This window comes from Odocoileus virginianus, chromosome 25 (assembly GCF_023699985.2).
Source record: "Odocoileus virginianus isolate 20LAN1187 ecotype Illinois chromosome 25, Ovbor_1.2, whole genome shotgun sequence".
NCBI classification, from domain to species: Eukaryota; Metazoa; Chordata; class Mammalia; order Artiodactyla; family Cervidae; genus Odocoileus; species Odocoileus virginianus.
This window is the reverse complement of record NC_069698.1, coordinates 6,532,196-6,556,491: the sequence shown is the minus strand read 5'-3', so window position 1 is coordinate 6,556,491 and position 24,296 is coordinate 6,532,196. Positions and strand designations below refer to the sequence as shown.

The following is a 24,296-nucleotide window of genomic DNA, read 5'->3' as shown; positions in this document are numbered from 1 at the left end:
AGGCAGCTCGTGAGAGACCTGGTGTGTAGTGCAGGGAGCTCAGCTTCGTGCTCTGTGTGGTCTAGGAGGGTGGTACGGAGGGAGGGGGAGAGGTCCAAGAGGAGGGGATCTTTGTCAACATATAGCCGATTCACTTCATTGTACAGCAGAAACTAACGCATCTTTTTGAAACACGTATACCCAAATAAAAAATTTAAAAAGAGAATTGAGCTTTATTTCCCAAAATGAGCATTTGTTGTGTGCCCACTGTGTGCCTGGCACATCTATAGGTTTCTGTTTTAGCCATCTGGACATGTAAGTGGAAGATGCATGGGACTTATATATGTGTGTGTGTGTGTGTGTGTGTGTGTATATATATATATATATATATATATATATATATAAGATCAAATATAAATCCTTTTTTTTGGCATTTTTGAAGAATCATAAATATTATTTCATATTTTAAAGTGAGAGATTAGCAAATACTAAATACTTTAAAAAATTTCCTAAAGTGTACATGCTCCAATTTTCCCATAGAAAACTGTTACCTCGCATCATAGAGTCACTGTTGGATGGTCTCCTTCCTCTTTTCCTTTCTTCTTCTTCTTGTATACATGATCTTCAAGTGATCGCATTTATATTGGTTCTCAACAATAAAAGTTTAGAACAATTCATTGACATATAACTCAGTTTAAGTCATGTTTGTGGACACCCAAACTGATAGGATGCATACATGTTGTTTTGGTGATATGAATCAACATAAATCAGGGGTTCTTAATGTGGATTTCACAGACACGTTGAGGTATCTGCTCACTTGCATTCTTCTTAAGAGAATTTTCATTGCTTTTCTTGGTTTCTCAAAAAGGCCTTTACCTCTGAAAGGACAAAAACCAGTGTAATAGAAAGTTTTAAAAAGCCAATAGAAAGTGAATGTTCACACATCTCTGTGGAAGCCCCTCTCAAATACCAGACATCTGAATTGTCCTTTAGGAAGAACTGGATAGGAATTGATTCAGGGTTGTGCTCACTAAAGAGTTCCTGAATTTCCTTCATTCCACAAGTAGCACGCAGACTAGTAAACAGTTACAAGGAATGAAGATACCTGAGTACCCCAGATGTGAAAAATGAGAAGCCTGCTCTTTTATGGCTCCAGGGTGAGCTGCTTTCTTCTTTCCAACTTGCCATGTATAGAACACTTGTAGAAACAGACAAAACTTGCCTTTCTTTTAAAAAAGGTGCTCCAAAAGTGTTCAATGCCTAGATATGTAATGCCCTTTGTTATATTTTCAGAGTTCTATATCAAAGAACATTGAAAATACTGTTTTAACTTAGGAAAATTCAAGGACAGGTTCCACACGTTGCTATCCGCTCTAAGAGAATCAAAACCTGGTTCCAAGAATGTTAGCTTTGAGGAAATATTACATCTAATTATTGCATCTAAACTTCAGCCAGAATCAACTAACCATAGACTGAACTCTCAGGGAGCTGAACTGATTTGGTAAACAAGAGCATTTGGAATTATATATTTGAATTTTTAAAATTGTTTCCCATCAAATAATAATTTTTAGTATTATCTTCCTCAGCTCATAGAGCATTTATTTCTTAATGCCACTCCTGAGTCATTCAGTTCAGTGATGGCATTCCAGAAGGTGCCAGGTTCTCTCTCTGGATGTACTCAGTGCAGTCAAATTGACACGCACATTCACAGCTAGCTATAATGCACTAGGATGGGGACAATAATGGAGATATTGCTATGGAAACATAAATGAGGCAGCAATATATTTTGGTGGAGGTGTGGAAGATGTCTGTGCAGAAGAGAGGAAGGCAAAACGACACAGATTTGTCATCTCTGTGGGAGTATGGGTTAAAAGATTCAGGGGTTTAACACAGTTTGGTTGCATTTTAAGGCATGAAATGAATGATAAATTAGTAATTTTGGAGCAATTTTTTTCAGGATTGGCAACCTGTGGGCAAATAATTTAGTAAACATTTGTTTATAATCCTCAGAGTCTATTTAAAACATATTTTAGATATGACGTGTTTTACTTATACTATCTCCCTTAATAGTAGCAATAACCTTCTGAGATAAGAGTTGTTAGCTTTATTTCAGAGAGTAAGAAATAGCTTCAGAGAGAGTAAGCAAATGGCACTGATCACAGTTACTAATCACCACTAATGTTCTAGCTGACTGAATTAAATATAAGACAAGAACCTATGATATGAGGAAAACACTGTGGAATTGATAGAAAAAATAGAATAATATCGGTGCTGTTTCATAATATCGGTGCTGTTTCTTTTGCGGTCCATGAAAATTCTGTGTTGAGTATAACATTGAAAATATAAAATCTCAATGACCGCATATTCTATTTTTAATAAACTTTTATCATAAGAAGCTAATCAAATTGCACTATTTCCCAGAGTTTTCTCAAACTCATGTCCATTAAGTTGGTGATGCCATCCGACCATCTTATCCTCTGTCATCAACCCTTCTCCTGCCTTCAATCTTTCCCAGCATCAGGGTCTTTTCCAGTGAGTTGGCTCTTTGCATCAGGTGACCAAAGTAATGGAGCTTCAGCTTCAGCTTCAGTCCTTTGGATGAATATTCAGGGTTGATTTCCTTTCAGATTGACTGGTTGGATCTCCTTATTGTCCAAGGGACTCTTAAGAATCTTCTCCAGTACCACAGTTTGAAGGCATCAGTTCTTCAGCACTCAGCCTTTTTTACTGTCCAGCTCTCACACCTGTACATGACTAATGGAGAAAACATAGCTGACCTTTGTCAGCAAAGTAATGTCTCTGCTTTTTAGTACAGTCTAGGTTTGTCATAGATTTTCTTCTAAGGAGCAAGCATCAAGTTCTGTACTAATTCTGATTGTTTGTCAGGACCATGTTTGTTTCTCTAATGACTAAAATTTGTATTAGTGCAGTAACCAAATTACTTTAGTTGGTAACAGTATTTTCACAGATTTTACTAGAAAATTGTATACACTCATGTCATTTTATTCTGCAAATTAATGCTGTTCTAATTTAATATAAAGAAAAGTTCCCTTACTATTTAAGTCTAAAGAAATCCACACATTAATAAACCTTGATCCTATAGTTAAGAGTTCATACACTTTTCATAGAGGGAAAATAGAGCTTATAAGAGTTTAATTATATATACAGTAACTTTGATTCATGTGTCAAATATGCTACCTGTATTTGAATAGTTTGGGGAAAATACACCTAGTATTTTTTTTAAATAAATGATTTCTTATTAAAATTTCAGATTGTTCATTTAGTAACATTTTCAGTGCATATACCAAGAACACTACTGCTCCAGATACACATGCTTTTAGAAGTTAACAGTACCAGCTCAGAAACCACACATCTTTACTAGAAAATTGCTTTAGTTTTCCATGCCCCAACTTCCTCATGTATAAGAAATGGTATCTTATCTTACTTCATAGGGTTATTGCAAGTATCAAGTATATAAATACATGTCAGTCAGTCCAGTCACTGAGTCACGTCCAACTCTTTGCGACCCCATGAACTGCAAGCACTCCAGGCCTTCCTGTCCATCACCGACTCCCTGAGCTTGCTCAAACTCATGTCCATGGAGTCGGTGAAAATACTGTTACCAACTGAAGTAATTTGGTCTTTTCCAGTGAGTCGGCTCTTTGCATCAGGTGGCCAAAGTATTGGAGTTTCAGCTTCAGCATCAGTCCTTCCAATGAATATTCAAGACTGATTTCCTTTAGGATGGATTGGTTGGATCTCCTTACAGTCCAAGGGACTCTCAAGACTCTTCTCCAACACCACAGTTCAAAAACATCAGTTCTTCGATGCTCAGCTTTCTTTATAGTCCAACTCTCACGTACATACATGACTACTGGAAAAACCATAGCGTTGATTAGATGGGCCTTTGTTGGTCAAGTAATGTTTCTGCTTTTTAATATGCTATCTAGGTTGATCATAGCTTTTCTTCCAAAGAGCAAGCATCTTTTAATTTCATGGCTGCAATCACCGTCAGCAGTGATTTTGGAGCCCCCCAAAATAGAGGGTCACTTTAAAAAAATAAAGACTCACTGTTTCCATTGTTTCCTCACCTATTTGCCATGAAGTGATGGGACTGGATACCATGATCTTAGTTTTTTGAATGTTGAGTTTTAAGCCAACTTTTTCACTCTCCTCTTTTACTTTCATCAAGAAGCTTTTTAGTTCTTCGCTTTCCGCCATAAGGGTTGTATTTAAATACATGTAAAACATGTAAATACATTTTACATACATGCAAATACATACATGTTTAAATACCTATAAAAAATTGTGGTGTTTAAATACATGTATAATGGTATTGAATTGAGTATTAGCCACAGTATGCTCTCAATAAATTATATCTATTATTTGCTATTATTATCTCATTTAATCCTCACAAAAAAACTTATTAAGTACTTAGTCCAAATTTATAAGGAGCCATGCTCTCCTAAATTAAACATATAGTCAAATATCAGAATTCATATTAAAACTTAGAATTTTTTGAATCCAAAAATCTTGTTATTTTTCCTATGCTGAGAATGAGAGGGCATTTCAGAGCAAAAACATGTTGGTATAAGAATGAGAACTTTTATGGTGTTATACTGAAGAATTAAATTTGCTTTTCTTAGAATTTGGGGTAGATAATATTAAATAATTGTAAGGCCAGCTTGGGCTCCGCAGGTGGCTCTGTGGTGAGGACCCAGCTGCCAGTGCAGCAGATGAGACACAAGTTTGCCTCCCGGGTCAAGAAGATCCCTTGGAGGAGGGCATGGCAGCCCACTGCAGTGTTCTAGGCTTCCCTGGTGCCTCAGTGGCAAAGAATCCACCTGCAATACAGGAGGTGTGGGTTTGATCCCTGGATTGGAAAGATCCCTTGGAGAAGGAAATGGTGACCCACTCCAGTATGCTTGCCTGGAAAATTTCATGCACAGAGGAGCCTGGCAGGCTACGTACAATCCATGGAGTTGCAAAGAGTCGGATACAATTGAGCACACCTGCTAAGTGAATGAAGCCAGATTCGCAGGTTAGAGAGTAAGTTCTTTTTCCTCTTCTTCACCTATCATAATCTATCAACAAAGATTTGTTTCTTTGAAATAGCTATGGTGTTCTAACATGATTTCATTGTTTTGATGTCATTTTAGTGTGGCTGGGGCTTCACATCTATATTCTGATGAGGTCATCCTTACTTCTCTTGCTAATCTTGTCCTTTCCCAAAGAAACCTGCCATGTTTCGTCACCTTTAGACATATCCAAAAGATTGAGCACCTGCTATGTACCTGCCATTGCACTCAATACCCTGAAGTAAGTGGAAGAAGTAGAACTTGAACTCTGGCCTCCAACTTGTGGGTGGCAGCATGTTCTTCTATTTTGAGTTTCATTCTAGAGAAGCGACTTAGCAGCAGCAGCAGCAGCTAGACAGGAAGAATGGGGCTCAAAGATGTAAATTATTATAACCATAAATAGAAGAATAAGTGTTAAAATTCTGAATGTTTGCAGTCGTGTTCTGTGCTTCATAATTTTTAAGTACTTCTATAATTCTTTCAGTGTAAGTGTTAGTCTTTCTGAAAAGATTACTTTCTTACTTGAGTTCAGGCTGTGCTATATGTTTGGTGACACAATGGTTCCATCTCCTTTACCTTTTTCTTTCCTGTGTCTGTATATCATCTAGTGAGGCTTGAGGAATTTTCTCTTCATCCAGAGGAGACCCTCTCAAATTGTCAGAGGAGGAGCTTCTATTAGAGGAATATTGTTCTTTTAGAGCTTCAGCTGAGCACTTTGGAGTCTAGGAAACTGATTTTTGTTCTCCAGAAATGATTTAAAGAATAATTTATTATAAAGATTAAATGTATTACACTGTAAAAATCAAATAGATTACACTATAAAAATCACATAATTATTCCTGTAAAACTACAGATGAAAGCAAGCAGAGAAAATTATAGTGTAAAGTTTTTAATTAGCTTCTGATTAGCTGTAAACTTATGTTTTAAATGTACCATTCAGTACCTCATAATAACCAGGCATAGATTAAATAGCCACTGGTATGTACATAGTAAAAAGATTAATACTACAACTAGTAGGCAGTTTTTACTGGCATAGTTTGATACTTTTTACAGTAAAGTGGGGGCAGATTCTGTAGAATTGGAGTATCCATCACATGATTATTGGAATGGCAAAATACTCTGTCAGAACATGAGCAGTCCACTTTACCTAGCTGCTGTGTGGTTGCTGATTTGTTCATTTCTTAGAAACATAGAAGTCTCTCTTTCAAAAATGAGATCCTTGGAAGATTTCAATGATTTACTTTAATAGGGGACCTGTGCTTCGAGTAGAAGGGAATGCTGGCCTTAAGATCATAGCAAAACTACACTCTACTTTGCTAGTTTTGTAGGCGCTGTCTTGCTCATTTTAGGTTATACACTTGTTCCTCATTTTAGGGTTATAAACTAGAAACTTAATTTGAGTGAAAGTTTGGGTATTTTTTGATCTATATATAGTGACTTTAACTTGGTGAGTGACTTTGAGTAAATCATTCAAGTTATATAGGCTAGCAGTTTGAATTAAATTATAGGTGGTGTCAAATAAAAATAATCATCTTTCTATATTTATTCTACTTTTGAAGGTTCTTGGCCCCTAAGTTATTTCAATATTATCTTAGAAATCAAAAATACTTAAAAGGGTTTTAAAAAGCAACCCCTCAATATTCTGACATGAAGAAAAAGTTTCAGTTGCTTTCCAGTTATACAGTTTGTTAACTGCTTAAGCAACGAGGATTCTTCTGAATTAGACTTTGGATCTCATTTGGCAAAATACCATAAAGTTCATAAGCCTACCTAGAATTTAGGAAGACTTAGATTCAATCCCCAGACATCTCTACTGGGACAGTGATGATTGTTTCTGTCTTTTTGGTTACTTTTAAGATGAACAGAAAATGGAGGAACGAACATAACAGCTGGCCAGAAAATTCAAGAGTGTATAGCATTATCTGCTTTTGTGGAGGACTTTCCTTGGGGTATAACTGATCTTGGATATGTGAAAGGAGGTTGCTGCTGCTGTTTAGTCACTCAGTTGTGCCCGCCTCTGTGACCCCCCTGGGCTGTAGCCCACCAGGCTCCTCTGTCAGTGGGATTTCCCAGGCAAGAATACTAGAGTGGGTTGCCATTTCCTCCTCCAGAGGGTCTTCCCGACTCGGGGATCAAACCTGCAGCTCCTGCATCTCCTCTGTTGGTGGCAGACTCGTTACCACTGAGCCGTCTGGGGAGTCTGGAGGTCTGGACAGTGTAGAATCGCTGTTCGCTTCAAGTGCAAAGTGTGAATCAGCATGCAACATGTTGTTCCCTGGACACTATAGATATGACGAGGATTAACAACAACAGTGAATCACTAGACTTCTGTAAATGTACTCTTTTAATTCCATTATTGATCAAAAATAAGCATAATTTAACAATATGGGTAGTTTTGTATTTATATGCAGTGATTCAATGCTTAAGATAGTTCTCTTACAGTTGAACAGTCATTCCTTCTGGAGAGACACAGAGATTCTGCTGCCTTCCTCAGTGCCAGTGGGAATTGTCTGGCTTTGAAGAAACCTTTAAGGAGTGGGAAAGGAAGGAGAGATAAAGGAAATCATCTTCTTTCCTTCTCCACTGCCCACATTTTCCAAAGAACTATCTCTAACTCTTAGTAGCTCCTTGCGCAGCAGGGAAATGGAGGGAAGCAGATGCAGGAGGGACGTGGGGAGAGGGCAGCCAGGATAACTAGCAGAGCAGAATGGCTGGCCAAGGTTATCTTTCTCATTCTGACCAGAAGACTCCTATTGGCTATGCTCCTCCTTTTCTGGGAAACTGCGGCTGCCCCTGACACAACTGTGTGTTTCTCTCATCTGTAATAAAGAGATAGAGGAGAAGGGGAAGGAAGAACTGAGTGAGAGGCAGAGAGGAAAGAAAGGTGGGATGTGGGTAGAAGGGCAAACTCTAATTTAGATTGCCTTAAAACTTCCCTTGCTGCTAATTCTTGCCCTCTGCTCACAGTTTCATCATCGTAGGCCAAAGGTTGCCTCTGAGTGGTGAAAGAAGGAATGAGCTTGAAGACAGTGAAACTGTAGTCTCCCTCAGTATCTACCATTCTTCTTCTATTTCCCTGCCTTGTCTGACACATTACTTAAAGCAAGGACTCTTTAACACCTGAACTTCTGGAAAGGAGTCCTTAAACGAGCTTCACAATGTTCTTTAGCAAAGTTTGGAGTGTTTTTGAGGGTTTGTATGGAGAGAGTACATAGAATTGACTAGATTCTTAGATTAACCTGGACTTCATTTTGGTTCAGTGTAACCTAACCCATGTGTACTTTTCAACTCTTTCCTTGATTTCTCCTTGCCAAGTCTTTATCACCTGTTATTTTGCTTCTCTCAGCTCTTCTAGAAATTTAACTACCATGTGCACAATTCTTTTCATTGGAAAATGTTTGCAAATTGTATGTAAAGGATGTTTCCAGACATGAGCAGAAATACTCATCCAAAGATGGATGAGCATGGATGAGCATCCAGACATGCTCATCCAGACATGTCTAATTTTAGAATTAGACAAAATTTATATTTATTAAAATGATAGGCAAATCAAAGGTTAGATTGAGGTAAGATATATTTTGTCCCTCTAGCCCCTATACAGAACAATTTTGAAAAAGAAAGAAAAACATTTTAAAATCCTTGATTTATAACCTTGAAGCATCTGAACTAAATATTAGAATGCCTAGAAAGATCATGAGTTGCTGTGTGCTCTTAGAATCACACTACTCATATCCTTGGTAAACTCCCAGGACTGCATAAATATTATCAGACAACCTTAGAATTAGATGCTTCAGTTTTTCAACCTAAACTTTTCCAGGGCAAAAATGCCCTTTTGACACAATGTTCCTCTTAAGGTTTAATGAACCTGAAAACAATAAAATCTAAAAAAAAGAAAACCAGGGACATTAGTGTATTTTTTACCTCTTAATTTTTCACCCTTATAAACCACTTTTTTTTAATTTGAAAAAGAAATCTAATGGTTCTTCTTTGCAACTATGACTATCTTCTATGATAGTCATGTTTTCTGGCACTGGAAGAGATTAGTTGAGTCCTCTGTACATATTTTTAGAATACTACATATAATGCATGTACTATAAATACTAGTAATGTATATATAAACATTTTAATGTATACATATAAATTTATTATATATAGAATTTCTGCTAATCTCATTAAAGAAGGAATGAGATATTGAACAAAGTGCAATAGTAGATATTACAGTCTTCTAATAAATATTAGAATTTCTACTTTTAAGAGGTAATTCATGGAACACTGCATTTATATATCTTTTAAATTTGTATCTCCTGTGGAGACATGGTAGTTGTATGGATCATTATACAAAGCAAAGGTGGATTAATACTATTAGTGTCTGAAACTGTTAACCAAAAATATTTATTGAAACTGAAGCATGTGTTTGTGAGGGAATGCAAAAAAAACGAACTGGAGCCACAGTGTGCTGGAGTTGGTCTCCAGAAGGGAATTGGTGTAGTCAGGTCCTTAAAGGAAGAACAAATCTTTAATCTTTATGACCTAGTGATTTACATTTGTCCATTTATACTCAATATAATCTTCACATTGGACAGAGCAAAATACTTTTAGTGAATTTATGTTAATATTCTTCCTTCCAGATTAAAAAAAAATCAAGCATAACATGATTGCCTTCTAACTTTTGGAATCTATGCTTGCATTTTATGGCCAACTTCAGATAATGAACACTAAACCAATGCCTTGGACTTCCCTGGTAGTCCAGTGGTTAAGACTTCATGCCTCCACTGAAAGGGGCATGGATGTGATTCCTGGTCAGAGAACTAAGATCGCCCATACAGCACGGCCAGAAAACATACACACACACAAACAAAACCCAACATCTTAAATGGTTTCACGCTATAATCCTATCTACAAAGTCTATTTTGCTCTTAAGACAATATTAGGTGTCAACTACTCTTCCATTATCCTTCTCTTGGTTGCCACATCAGTAGACAGAAAGAACAAAAGTATCTGATGAAGCAAATATACTGCAGTTCACTGTCAAACAGAGATTCCCAAGAAACCAAACAGAAAAGGAGTAAAAATGAGAGGCATGTTTTATTAAATGTCTTCTACACCTGCTTCCTTTATCTTTTAGACCTGTTTACCAAAGCTCAATGGATAGCTTTCATTTCTTTAAAGCCACCAAACATATGAGCTAGTGCTTATTTCTGTCACTTCAATGAACATTTGTCTCATACCACTAAGTTATTAAGGATAATAGCCTAGTGTTAAAAAATAATAATGATCCGTATATGTAGGGGACATTCATGAAAGTTTTGCAGCCAAAAAAAAAAAGGTTATAGTTGCTAAGCAGACTGGTTATTTATTAAGCTAGCTTTGTAAATAAAAAGAATATTTAAACAGCTGGTGTCTCTGTGATCTTACCATTAATCTTCTCCAGAAAAACTGTGACAAGAAGTGATATTTGACCATAATTTTAGAAAGTGATAGTGAAAACTAAGTGATTATTCAATTTAAATTTTACTTTCAAAATTATGTTAAAATAGTGTGTGATATGTTCATTCAAGTTCATTTTAGAATTCAAATTACTTTAACCTACAAAATTCAGAATGAGATACTGTTTGTTTACTAGTGATTTATATTAAATTAGCAATCTGTTAAAATTCATTTCTGTATAACACTGTTGGGGAAATTAAAATTTTTCAGATTTTTTAGAAAAACTATGTCTGAAATTTCAAGAGAATCTTACTAGGTAATGAAAGAGAAAGCAAACAGGTCAATAATACATAAACAAAATGTTGTGTATAATCAATCAAAATCTTCCATTTGTGCAGTAGAGCAGTGAATGATTCATTTTTTTAAAAAAACATACTAACTGTTATGTATTTTCAGGGACACTATATTTTTAATAAAAGTTTAATTTCAGACTGTTTTGAATTTATAGAAAAGTTGTGAAAATAGCACAGAATTCCCATATACTCTATACCCAGTTTTCCCTATTCTCAACATCTTAACAGTATGGTACATTTGTCACAATGAATGAATGAATAATAATTAAGTAATTATTAATTATAATTCACAGTTTATTCAGAATTTCTTAGTTTTTGCCTAATATCATTAGGACACCCCTCTCCATTCAGCCATCATGCCTCTTTAAGGTCTTCTTGACTAGGACAGTTGCTCAAATCCTACCCTACCCCCCTTTTTATTCATCTTGACAGTTTTGAGGAGTACTGGTCAATTATTTAGTAGAATATTCCTTATTGGGATTCACCTGTTGTTTTTCTTGTGATAATTTGGGGATTGAAATATTAGGTTTTGAGGAGGAAAACCACAGAGGCAAAATGCAATTCTCATCCCATCATATCAGAGGTTCATACTATCAACATGATTAACAGCTGCTGTTGTTAACCTCGAATACCTGGCTGAGTAGGTGTTTGTTAGGTTTCTGCCCAGTGAAGTTACTCTTTTTCCCTCTTTCTATACCATGCATTTTGGAAAGAAGTCACTATGTGCAGCCCTCACTTAAAGGGCACGTTATTTATTCTCTGCCTCCTTAAGTGTGAAGTATCTATCTAAATTACTCAGAATTATTCTACATGGGCTTCTCAGGTGGCTCAGTGGTAAAGAATCTGCCTGCCAATGCAGGAGACCCAGGGAACACTGATTCCATCCATGGGTCGGGAAGATCCCCTGGACTAGGAAATGGCAATCCCCTTCAGAATTCTTGCCTGGAAAATTCCACAGACAGAGGAGCCTGGTGGGCTGCAGTCCATTGGGTTGCAAAGAGTAAGACGTAGTTGAGCGTGCATGCATGCACACACACACACATTCTGCATGGGGCATTTATCTGTTCTCCCTTATTATTTATGTAATCATTTATATCTGTATATGCTCATGCATATTTATTTTAGGCTTTCAATCATATTTCTTTACTACTTTGCTTATTTTGTTGCTCTAACAGTCCCAGACATATCTTTTGAACTATTTTTTTATATTTGGAGTTCTTAGCACAGTGCCAGAAACACTGTAGATGCTCAGTAAATGGTAATTTAATAGAAACCTGCATGTAGAAATGTGCTCATGGGCTGTTTCCAATGTACTTTATTAAGATGAACTTATTTCTTAATTGACTTCCCTGGTGGCTGAGATGGTAAAGTGTCTGCCTATAATGTGGGAGACCCGAGTTTGATCCCTGGGTTGGGAAGATCCCCTGGAGTAGGAAATGGCAACCCACTCCAGAATTCTTGCTTGGAAAATCGCATGGACGGAGGAACGTGGTAGGCTACAGTCCAAGGGGTCGCAAAGAGTCGGACCGACTGAACAACTTTGCTTTCACTTTATTTCTTAATTGCAGATCCCCACTTATACTCTTAGAAAGAAAAAGGAGAGGAGACAGAGTATATGATTTAGATATTGCTGCAGTAATGTGACATTATAAACAACCACTAAAACTTAGCAGCAAATAGCAATAAACATTTATGTAGCTTGTGAGTCCATGGAGTTCAGCCAGTCTGGTCCAAACTTGGCTGATTTTGGCTGGGTTCCCTTAGGTGCAGGCGTCAGAGGGGAGGGAGAGAGGTCAGAGGAATCAGCTGGCTCAGGAAGCATAACGGGGGCAAATTAGCTCCAATCCAGATCTCTGCATGAAGGAGACCAGTCTGGGCTTGTTCTGGGCAAGCGTAAGCAGGAATGTGTAAGCACTTTTCTGGAGACTCTTGCTCACATCACATTTGCTATCATTAGAGTGGTCAAAGCAAGAGTCAATGTGAGCCCAAATTTAAGAAAAGAGAAAGAGATCCATGCCTCCTTAGCGAGCAGAACTAAAAGGTCACGTGACAAGGATAGCCCGTACAGGAAGGGGTACAAAGTAGGGCCATTAAAGCAATCAATCTACAGAGCTTAACTATGCAAGGAAAAGTGTCTAAGCTCTCCTGGGTGTGTGTTTATTGTTTTCAAAGTGTTTCCACCCTGTTTTTGTTATAAATTATGAAAGTAAATGAAAGTGCAGTGCTATCATTAACTGTCATATTCCAAAAGCTGTTCTATCCAAACTGAGGACCAAATCATTTAAAAGTATAAGATAGTAATTTACTTTTCAATTCTGCACACATCTCGGATTATAATAAAATCTTATTGAACAAAAGCTTTTTAATAGGAGTGTGTTTTCAATATGAATAAGAATTTCATGCAGCAAAATTTGAAGAGTAGTAATGAACAGGTCTGTAAAATGAAAGAATCAGCTAAGCCTATAAATCTCCCCCATATACATTTATGCCAGAGTTAGACATATGAATAATCTATTCTTAGTGAATATTCAGGAAAGGATAAACTCATACTTCTAAAGAGGTCTCCATGGAAATGTTCTTTAAAACAGCATTATTGACAACTGATTAATTATGCAACTTGCATATTTGTTGTTTTAGGGTTTGTTTCAAATAAAATAAGCCTTTCAGAATTCATGCATATCAATCCTATTTTTTTCTGTAGGAAAATTGAAACAAACAAATAGCTTTTTCCTTAAAACATTTGAAAATAATGTATGAGATCTAATTAAATATAAACATATGTTAACAACTCATATTCTAAGTACAATCCTAAAAGAAGCAGTTTCTGTTACACTTGCCTTAGAAAGCTGCTTATGTTTAAGGTAGCACTTTGTAGTGAAAAATTAAGAGTTTAAAATCCAAGAAGATCTGGGTTGAAATCTTGATTCTGTCTTTTGAAAAATTGGTTTAGCTAGGGTTTTTATCCTCTGTGAGCCCCAGTTACCTTATCTGTAAAAAGGAAGTGTAGAGTCTATCTTATATGGTTTTTAATGAGAATTAAATGGTAGATAGGCTGTCAAACTTAGTACTCTGATTAATACATAAGAAGATCATTAGTAATAATTTGATATCACTGATATGTATAATTTTATGTTTATTTAATAACTTACTACCCAATAATGTCTTTAAAAAAATCTTTCAGTCACTTGCCAGGGTCTGTATATCTATTATTCTCAGGTTGAGATTATCTGCCATATACCAACACTTTGGTTCAAATGTAGGCATTGGAAAATGCATATTAGAAAGAAAATCATCCTGCAGAGTCTGAACGAAACAAATAACTGCTATAAACGAGTATATTCAGTCAGTTCAGTTGCTCAGCCATGTCCGACTCTGCAACCCATGGACTGCAGCATGCCAGGCCTCCCTGTCCATCCCCAGCTCCTGGAGTTTACTCAAACTCATGTCCATTGAGTCAGTGATGCCATCCAACCATCTCGTCCTCTATCGGCCCCTTCTCCTCCCACCTTCAATCTTTCCCAGCAAAAGGGTCTTTTCAAATGAGTCAGTTCTTCGCATCAGGTGGCCAGAGTATTGGAGTTTCAACTTTAGCATCAGTCCTTCCAATGAATATTAAGGACTGATTTCCTTTAGGATAGGCTGGTTGGATTTCATCGCAGTCCAAGGGACTCTCAAGAGTCTTCAACATCACAGCTCAAAAGCATCAATTCTTCGGTGCTGAGCTTTCTTTATAGTCCAACTCTCACATCCATACATGACTACTGGAAAAACCATAGCTTTGACTAGGAGGAACTTTGTTGGCAAAGTAATGTCTCTGCTTTTTAATATGCTATCTAGGTTGGTCATAACTTTCCTTCCAAGCAGTAAGTGTCTTTTAATTTCATGGCTGCAGTCACTATATGCAGTGATTTTGGAGCCCAGAAAAATAAAGTCTGACACTGTTTCCACTGTTTCCCCATCTATTTGCCATGAAGTGATGGGACCAGATGCCATGATCTTAGTTTTCTGAATGTTGAGCTTTAAGCCAACTTTTTCACCCTCCTGTTTCCCTTTCAAGAAGAGGCTCTTTAGTTCTTCTTCACTTTCTGCCATAAGGGTGGTGTCATCTGCATATCTGAGGTTATTGATATTTCTCCTGGCAGTCTTGATTCTAGCTTGTGCTTCTTCCAGCCCAGCGTTTCTCATGACGTACTCTGCATATAAGTTAAATAAGCAGGGTGACAATATACAGCCTTGACATACTCCTTTTCCTATTTGGAACCAGTCTGTTGTGCCATGTCCAGTTCTAACTGTTGCTTCCTGACCTGCATACAGGTTTCTCAAGAGGCAGGTCAGGTGGTCTGGTATTCCCATCTCTTTCAGAATTTTTCACAGTTTATTGTGATCCACACAGTCAAAGGCTTTGGCATAGTCAATAAAGCAGAAATAGATGTTTTTCCAGAACTCTCTTGCTTTTTTGATGATCCAGTAGATGTTGGCAATTTGATCTCTGGTTCCTCTGCCTTTTCTAAAACCAGCTTGAACATCTGGAAGTTCACTATTCATGTACTGTTCAAGCCTGGCTTGGAGAATTTTGAACATAACTATGCTAGTGTGTGAGATGAGTGCAATTGTGCGGTAGTTTGAGCATTGCTGGCCATTGCCTTTCTTTGGGATTGGAATGAAAGCTGACCTTTTCCAGTCCTTTGGCCACTACTGAGTTTTTTTAATTTGCTGGCATATTGAGTGCAGTGCTTTCAGAGCATCATCTTTTAGGATCTGAAGTAGCTCAACTGGAATTCTATCACCTCCACTAGCTTTGTTCATAGTGATGCTTCCTAAGGCCCATTTGACTTCACATTCCGGGATGTCTGGCTCTCGGTGAGTGATCCTACCATTGTGATTATCTGGATTGTGAAGATCTTTTTTGTATAGTTCTTCTATGTATTCTTGCCACACCTTCTTAATATCTTCTGCTTCTATTAGGTCCATACCATTTTTGCCCTTTATTGTGTCCATCTTTGCATGAAATGTTCCCTTGGTATCTCTGATTTTCTTAGAGAGATCTCTAGTCTTTCCCGTTCTATTGTTTTCCTCTATTTCTTTTTACTGATCCCTGAGTAAGACTTTCTTATCTCTCTTTGCTATTCTTTGGAAACTCTGCATTCAGATAGGTACATCTTTCCTTTTTGCCTTTGCTTTTTTCTTTTCACGGCTGTTTGTAAGGCCTCCTTAGACAGCCATTTTGCTTTCTTGAATTTTTTTTTTGCTGGGCATGGTCTTGATCACTGCCTCCAGTACAGCATCATGAGCCTTTGTCCATAGTTCTTCAGGCACTCTATCAGATCTAATCCCTTGAATCTTATTTTTCATTTCTACTGTATAACTGTAAGAGGTTTGATTTAGGTTACACCTGAATTGTCCAGTGGATTTCCCTACTTTCTTCAATTTAAGTCTGACTTTGGCAATAAGGAGTTCATTATCTGAGCCACAATAAACTCCCGGTCTTGTTTTTGCTGACTGTGTAGAGTTTCTCCATTTTGGCTGCAAAGAATATAATCAGTATGATTTTGGTATTGACCATATGGTGATGTCCATGTGTAGAGTCATCTCATGTGTTGTTGGAAGAGGGTGTTTGCTATGACCAGTGCATTCTCCTGGCAAAACTCTGTTAGCCTTTGACCTGCTTCATTCTGTACTCCAAGGCCAGATTTGCCTGTTACTCCAGGTGTTTCTTGACTTCCTACTTTTGCATTCCAGTCCCCTATAATGAAAAGGATATCTTTTTTGGGTGTTAGTTCTAGAAGTTCTTGTAGGTCTTCATATAATCATTCAATTTCAGGTTTTTTAGCATTACTGACCAGGGCATAGACTTGTATTACTGTGATATTGAATGGTTTGCCTTGGAAACAAACAGAGAGCATTCTGTCGTTTTTGAGATTTGCATCCAAGTACTGCATGTCGGTCTCTTTTGTTGACTATGGTGGCTACTCCATTTCTTCTAAGGTATTCTTGTCCACAGAAGATATAATGACCATCTGAGTTAAATTCACCCATCCAGTCCATTTTAGTTCTCTGATTCCTAGAATGTCGATGTTCACTCTTGCCATCTCCTGTTTGACCACTTCCTATTTGCCTTGACTCATGGACCTAACATTCCAGGTTCCTATGCAATGTTGCTCTTTACAGCATAGGACCTTGCTTCTTCAACAGTCAGATCCACAACTTGATGTTGTTTTTGCTTTGGCTCCATCGCTTAATTCTTTCTGGAGTTATTTCTGCACTGATCTCTAGTAGCATATTGGGCCCCTACCAATCTGGGGAGTTCATCTTTCAGTGTCCTATCTTTTTGCCTTTACATATTGTTTATGGGGTTCTCAAGGCAAGAATACTGAGGTGGTTTGCCATTCCCTTCTCCAGTGGACCACATTTTGTAACCAGTATGTTACAAGGATTTATATATACACTTTTGTTCTAATCATAGTCTCTGAAACAACAGGAGCATGATCATTAACCAGTTAAATGTAACGCAACTAATTGCCCAACTAATATGCACGCACACATAAATTAAACTCGAGAACTCTGTTTGTAACACTTCAAACGTTGAGAAATGGCCACGTAGTAAAACAGAGAGAATGTGCAAATATTACACTTCAGTTTAGATATCACTTTTTCCTCCTTCCAGAGACAATAAAAATTCTGGCTTATTGCTATAATAATCAGGTACTATGTTGGATACATTTCAAAGAAGCATTCTTCATTTAATTTTCCTGTTATTGCTGGATGTCTGTCATGGAGCATCCTAGTTGATGCCAGGCCCTCAATGCCGGGATTTGTGACGGACAAAGAGGCTCTGTCGATGAATAGGTGGTCAGTGTGCAGCTTCAAGTCAGGGCTTCCTCTGATTCCGTGAGACATTCAGATACTCCAGACAAGTATTTTTTCACTGCAAGACCCTGGATATTGTTTCATAGAATCCATGAAAAAGTTATGTATAAGCTACCAAATTCCTCCTTTACTGTCTCTGGAATGTGCTGAGCAAGTTTCTAAACAGAGCTTGACATTACTTCCTTCACAGTATGAAATATATGCACACTCTCAGACAAGCTGACACCCTGTAAGTGGATTATAGACAGTGTGTTTAAATTTTGTGATAGACATATGATAAGCTGGTCAGAGTGAATCCTCCAATTAGGCTTTATCTCACGGCAGAGAAGTGCTCCTGGATCTGCTGCCACAGAGAAGACTGAGTGATTAATTAACAGCAATGGAAGAGTTTCTTCATATTTTCTTCACCCCAAAGTACTTACTTCATTGTCCCACCACTGGGGATATATGGAAGGGTCTTAATTGTGAGACTAACTGATCTTAAAATATAAGACTAAGGTGCCCTTGATAGTAAGAATTTCTTATGATTCTAATCAATTTCAAAATCTATTCTCCTCATAAAATGACTTTCTGTTTCAAATTCTTTGGCATTTATAAAATTAATAATGTGCTGCATTAAAACAGAGCTTTTCATCCAGGAACTTCAAAGCACTTTTTGTCTCATACTGTTGTTAATTTAATATGACTATAAATTTTGTGATTGAGATAGAAGTGAGAAATCATCAAGAAAAACAGTGCAATTTTGCGAAATCTTTCAAATACCTAAGATTTTATCTTAACCAATTGTCTTAGTTTTCTGTTCATGGTTAAAAAAAAAAAGGTAAAATTTTAATCTCTTAGTCATGTCCAACTCTTTGCAACTCCATGGACTGTAGCCCACCAGGCTCTTCTGTCAGTGGGATTCTCCAGGCAAGAATACTCGAGTTCATGGTAAACGAGACTGAAATGTGAAAAGTTCATTTTGCTAAGATCTACTGATTTATTTTTTTATTTTAGCTTTTTATTTTATATTGGAGTATTGTTTATGAACATTGTGTCAGTTTCAAGTGTACAGCAAAGTGATTCAGTTATTTATATACATGTATCAATTTTTTTTCAAATTCTTTTCTCACTTAGGTTGAACATACAAGATCTGTTTGTTTTAAATTAGATTTTCATTTAAATGATTTGTCCTTATTTTGAAAGTGTAATATAGAGAATATTTTGTTTCAGATATTGAGTTTCCTTTACTAAAAGTTTTATATTTTTTAATATATGTGCATTTATTCTACATTGGCCTTTTTATCTTCTTGGACAATTACTAAAGTAATTCATAGACCTGTTCTTACAGGTAAGAAAACATAAATTAAATTTATCAGGACACTGAAGTAGCATTAGGTAAATTATGAACCATTGACCTAAAAGATAACTAATTCTCCAGATATGAAGCTGTTTATTCTTAACTCTTGTATAAGTTTATGTTGAAAGTTTGAAGGTGCTAATAAAATCATTGTTTATTGAACTCTTATTTAATAGTGCACAGCATGAAATTCTGCCTAATGATAATACATATGTATAGAAATTGTGAACCAGTTTTCTACATGTGAATAGAGTTCTAAACCTAACTAAATATTGTAAGCTCTTACATTTGTGATTTAAAAGGAAGTCTCTGAAAAGAAATTATAGTATGAAGATAAGTAAACTCCCAGTATGGTTTGTTGTGTTTTAGTCTTTGCTTCTGCTACAAGGCAGTGATACGACATTAGGCAAAACCCTTAACCTTGTTCAGCTGTGAAATGAGGGTATATGTGTTGATTCCTCATGCAATTTTAGGCTTCTGTATGATTTAGTAAATTGCAACTCCTCCTGTGGAGATTGGATTGTTCTTTCTCTGTTTTTAAACCATGCTTATGGTTGGATGCTACTGACAGAAAAAAGAAATGATTAATTATCTTACTTCAAGTTTGTAGTCAGCACAGCTGAAGCCACCAGTGGCAAGTCACGCAAGGTAAAACATACCATCTAGAGCTGTTGACAGAAAAATAAATCCTGTTTTTTATCCTTCTTAATTTAATATGAGTAAATTAAAAAGAGAACACAAACACTGCTAGACATTTCTTAGAGGACACCTTGTGATTATCCCTATTTCCTGCCCATCGGTTCAGTTCAGTTCAGTCGCTCAGTTACGTCAGACTCTTTTTGACTCCATGAACCACAGCACACCAGGCCTCCCTGTCCATCACCAACTGCTGGAGTCTCCTCAAATCCATGTCCATTGAGTTGGTGATGCCATCCAACCATCTCATCCTCTGTCATCCCCTTCTCCTGCCCTCAATCTTTCCCAGCATCAGGGTACTTTCAAATGAGTCAGCTCTTCGCATCCCATGGCTGAAGTATTGGAATTTCAGCTTCAACATCAGTTCTTCCAATGAACATCCATCTCCTTTAGGATGGACTGGTTGGATCTTGCAGTCCAAGTGACTCTCACGAGTCTTCTCCAACACCACAATTCGAAAGCATCAATTCTTTTGTGCTCAGCTTTCTTTATAGTCCAACACTCACATCCATACATGACCACTGGAAAAACCATAGCCTTAACTAGATGGACCTTTGTTGGCAAAGTAATGTCTCTGCTTTTTAATATGCTCTCTAGGTTGGTCATAACTTTCCTTCCAAGGAGTAATCGTCTTTTAATTTCATGGCTGCAGTCACCACCTGCAGTGCCTTTGGAGCCCAGATAGGAGAGACCAAATATGTGTTGACCTCTGGCAAAATAATGTTGTGGTCTGTTCATGCTTCCATCACAGCTCAGATGATTAAGAATCTGCCTGCAATGCGGGAGACCTGGGTTTGATTGCTGGGCCAGGTAGATCCCCTGGAGAAGGAAAGGCAACCCACTCCCATATTCTTGCCTCGAGAATTCCATGGGATCACAAAGAGTTGGACATGACTGAGCGATTTTCACTTTCCCCTTTGTGCTCCTGTAGCAGAATACCATAGGCTGGTTGGCTTAAAGACAGTAGACCTGTAATACTGCTCATAGTTCTGGAGGCTGGGAGGTCCTGTATCAAGACATCAGCAAGTTTAGTGTCAGATGAGTGCCCACTTCCTGATTTATAAATGATCTTTTTCTTTTCGGGTCCTCATGTGGTGGAAGGAGCAAGGGAACTCTCTGGAGTCTCTTTTATAAGGACACTAATCTCCTTTAAGAGTGCTCCACCCTTAGGACATAATCACTTCCCAAAACCCCAGCTCCTAATACCATCATACTGAGGTTGGGACTTCAACATGTAAATTTAAGGGAATATAAGGCTTCAGCAATACATGAACCATGAACTTTCAGATGTTCAAGCTGGTTTTAGAAAAGGCAGAGGAACCAGAGATCAAATTGCCAACATCCACTGGATCATCGAAAAAGCAAGAAAGTTCCAGAAAAACATCTATTTCTGCTTTATTGACTATGCCAAAGCCTTTGACTGTGTGGATCACAATAAACTGTGGAAAATTCTGAAAGAGATGGGAATACCAGACCACCTGACCCACCTCTTGAGAAACCTATATGCAGTTCAGGAAGCAACAGTTAGAACTGGACATGGAACAACAGACTGGTTCCAGGTAAGGAAAAGGAAGTATGTCAAGACTGTATATTGTCACCCTGCTTATTTAACGTGTATGCAGAGTACATCATGAGAAATGCTGGGCTGGAGGAAGTACAAGCTGAAATCAAGATTGCCAGGGAGAAGTATCAATAACCTCAGATATACAGATGACACTGCCCTTATGGCAGAAAGTGAAGAGGAACTAAAAAGCCTCTTGATGAAAGTGAAAGAGGAGAGTGAAAAAGTTGGCTTAAAGCTCAACATTCAGAAAACGAAGATCATGGCATCTGGTTCCATCACTTCATGGGAAATAGATGTGGAAACAGTGGCAGACTTTATTTTTTTGGTCTCCAAAATCCCTGCAGATGGTGATTGCAGCCATGAAATTAAAAGGTGCTTACTCTTGGAAGGAAAGTTATGACCAACCTAGATAGCATATTAAAAAGCAGAGACATTACTTTGCCAACAAAGGTCCTCCTAGTCAAGGCTATGGTTTTTCCAGTGGCTATGTATGGATGTGAGAGTTGGACTGTGAAGAAAGCTGAGTTCTGAAAAATTGATGCTTTTGAACTATGGTGTTGGAGAAGACTCTTGAGAGTCCTTGGACTTCATGGAGATCCAACCAGTCCATCCTAAAGGAGATCAGTCCTGTCTGTTCTTTGGAAGAACTGATGTTGAAGCTGAAACTTCAATACTTTGGTCACCTGATGCGAAGAACTGACTCATTGGAAAAGACCCTGATGCTGGGAGGGATTGAGGGTAGGAGGAGAAGGAGATGACAGAGGATGAGATGACTGGATGGCATCACCAACTCGATGGGCATGAGTTTGAGCAAGCTCAGGGAGTTGGTGATGGACAGGGAGGCCTGGTGTGCTGCAGTTCATGGGGTCGCAAAGAGTCGGACACGACTGAGTGACTGAACTGAACTCAACTGAAACATTCAGCTCATGATACCTGGCATAATATACTTCATGATATGGGAACTGGATTCAAGTTTGATTCAAGAGGGGATTTGTGTTAATTCATTTCTCACTTCCACACACTATAATTTTGAGGAGAAATATTAAGGATTTTCTTTTATTCTCTTTATAGTTGATTATTGACTATAATAATTTCAGTCCTCTAAAAACTCAATCACAGAATTTTTAAACCTGTAATATGTCATACATTATAGTAACCTTTGTTTAATTTTATTAGTAAAAAGATTAATTATTTTTCATATACCTTCTGGGAGTCTCATTCAGTATTCTTTAGAACAGCCTTTTTGAATTACTGGACTACTGTCATCATGATAGTACATAACTTCATGGCAAAGATAAATTTAGTTTTTATTTTTCTATCACTTCTACCCCTCGGGATCCCCACATATCTTGAGACAAGGAAAAATTTTAAAGACTATTCCTGAACATTCTTGATATTACTTGGAAGGATTCTTCTTTTGTGTGTGTGTGTTTTGTTTTGTTTTTCTTTTCTAAAGGAATAAAAATGATTTTTAAAAATCCTAGGTGTTTTGTGGAAGAAGTGCTGGCTGGTTCTTACATGTTAAAACATTAGAACACTTCATCAACAACAGCTAATAAGAAAGGAAATTTAATGCATAAGGACATTGAAATTAATTCAACTATATCACATGAACTTTTGATATGTAGCTGATAGGAAAATCTGGTTAGCTATAATATTAAAGGAACTACTGTTCCTAATAGCATATCGTCTTCCTGGGTAATAGGCTCTTCCTGAATCTGATTTAACACTTTTTTTTCCTTCAAGAGAGGAAAAGGATGTAAGTTGACATAAAAAGTTTCTCTTTTAAAATCTACCCCAAAATTTATTACAATGTTATGAATTCCTTTTCATTTATATTCATTTTTATTACAAATGAATACAAAATATCATACTTAAACCATTGTGTGCAAATTAGAAGCAGCCTATTTTTACATCCATGTATATGAAAAGGTTCCTCAGCTCTCATAGAAGGAAAATTTACATTTTCATCAATTTTAAATTTAGGCCCCATTTAAATTTTAAAAGAAAAGCTGTAGCCTAAACTCAAACCCTATTTGTAAATACATGATTCTGCACAACAACTACTTATATAACACAAAATCATCTTTCAGGCTTTTTTCACACTAGTCTTTCAGAAAAAAAAAAAAAAAATCATTGACTTCACAGGTGGCACTAGTGGTAAAGTACCCACCTGCCAATGCAGGAGACTTAAGAGCTGTAGTTTCAATCCCTGGGTTGGGAAGATCCCCTGGAGGAAATGGCAACCCACTCCAGTATTCTTGCCTGGAGAATCCCATCAGAGGAGCTTGGCAGTCTGCCACCCATAGGGTTGCGCAGAGTCAGATGTGACTAACGCGACTTAGCACTCACTCAGTTTCATTATCAATAAAAATGACAAAGTAAAACCGTTTACCTTCGAACAATGCAGTGGTTAATCTGCCTGTAATTTATAGTTTGCCCTCCATATCCAAGATTCTTCAGCATCCTTAGATTCAGCCAACCACAGATCATGTAATATTTATTATTGAAAAATATCTGTATATAAGTGGATCCAAGCAGTTTAAACCTTTGTTGTTCAAGGGTCAACTGTAAAATGAAACTAAACAAAAACACTTTATATGTTTGGGATTTTTGTTGTTGTTGGTATGTATAGAAAATAATGAAATTCACCTTCCATGTGGTAAGTACTCAACAAATTATACTTACCATGATCTGGGTAAAGAAACAGTCTTCTTCTAAAATGAGCTTGTGATTCTGTTGGGAAGAAAGCCATAAGATAAGTAAAACACATGAATGAGAATTGGAGATGGAAAGAATCTGGCTCAGTGTGGAATTCTGACCTTGTATCTAAAAATGGAAAGTTGGAGCAAGTATTGATCTAGAATCTAAAAGGTCAGGTGCAGTAAGATCAGGATACAAGTATGCAGAGCACAGATTGAATCCAATCCCAATGCTGAGTGAGTAATTTCTGTATTCTATTTTATATTTCCTGAAGGAATCTTCCAGGCTGC

The 24,296-nt window shown here is 37.2% G+C and overlaps 1 protein-coding gene across 3 annotated transcripts in view; it reads left to right on the top strand.

Moving 5' to 3' along the window:
- Positions 1 to 24,296, top strand: part of ALCAM (activated leukocyte cell adhesion molecule) — a 213,613-nt gene that overhangs the window by 42,882 nt on the left and 146,435 nt on the right. The gene's annotated exons all lie outside the window — the stretch shown is intronic.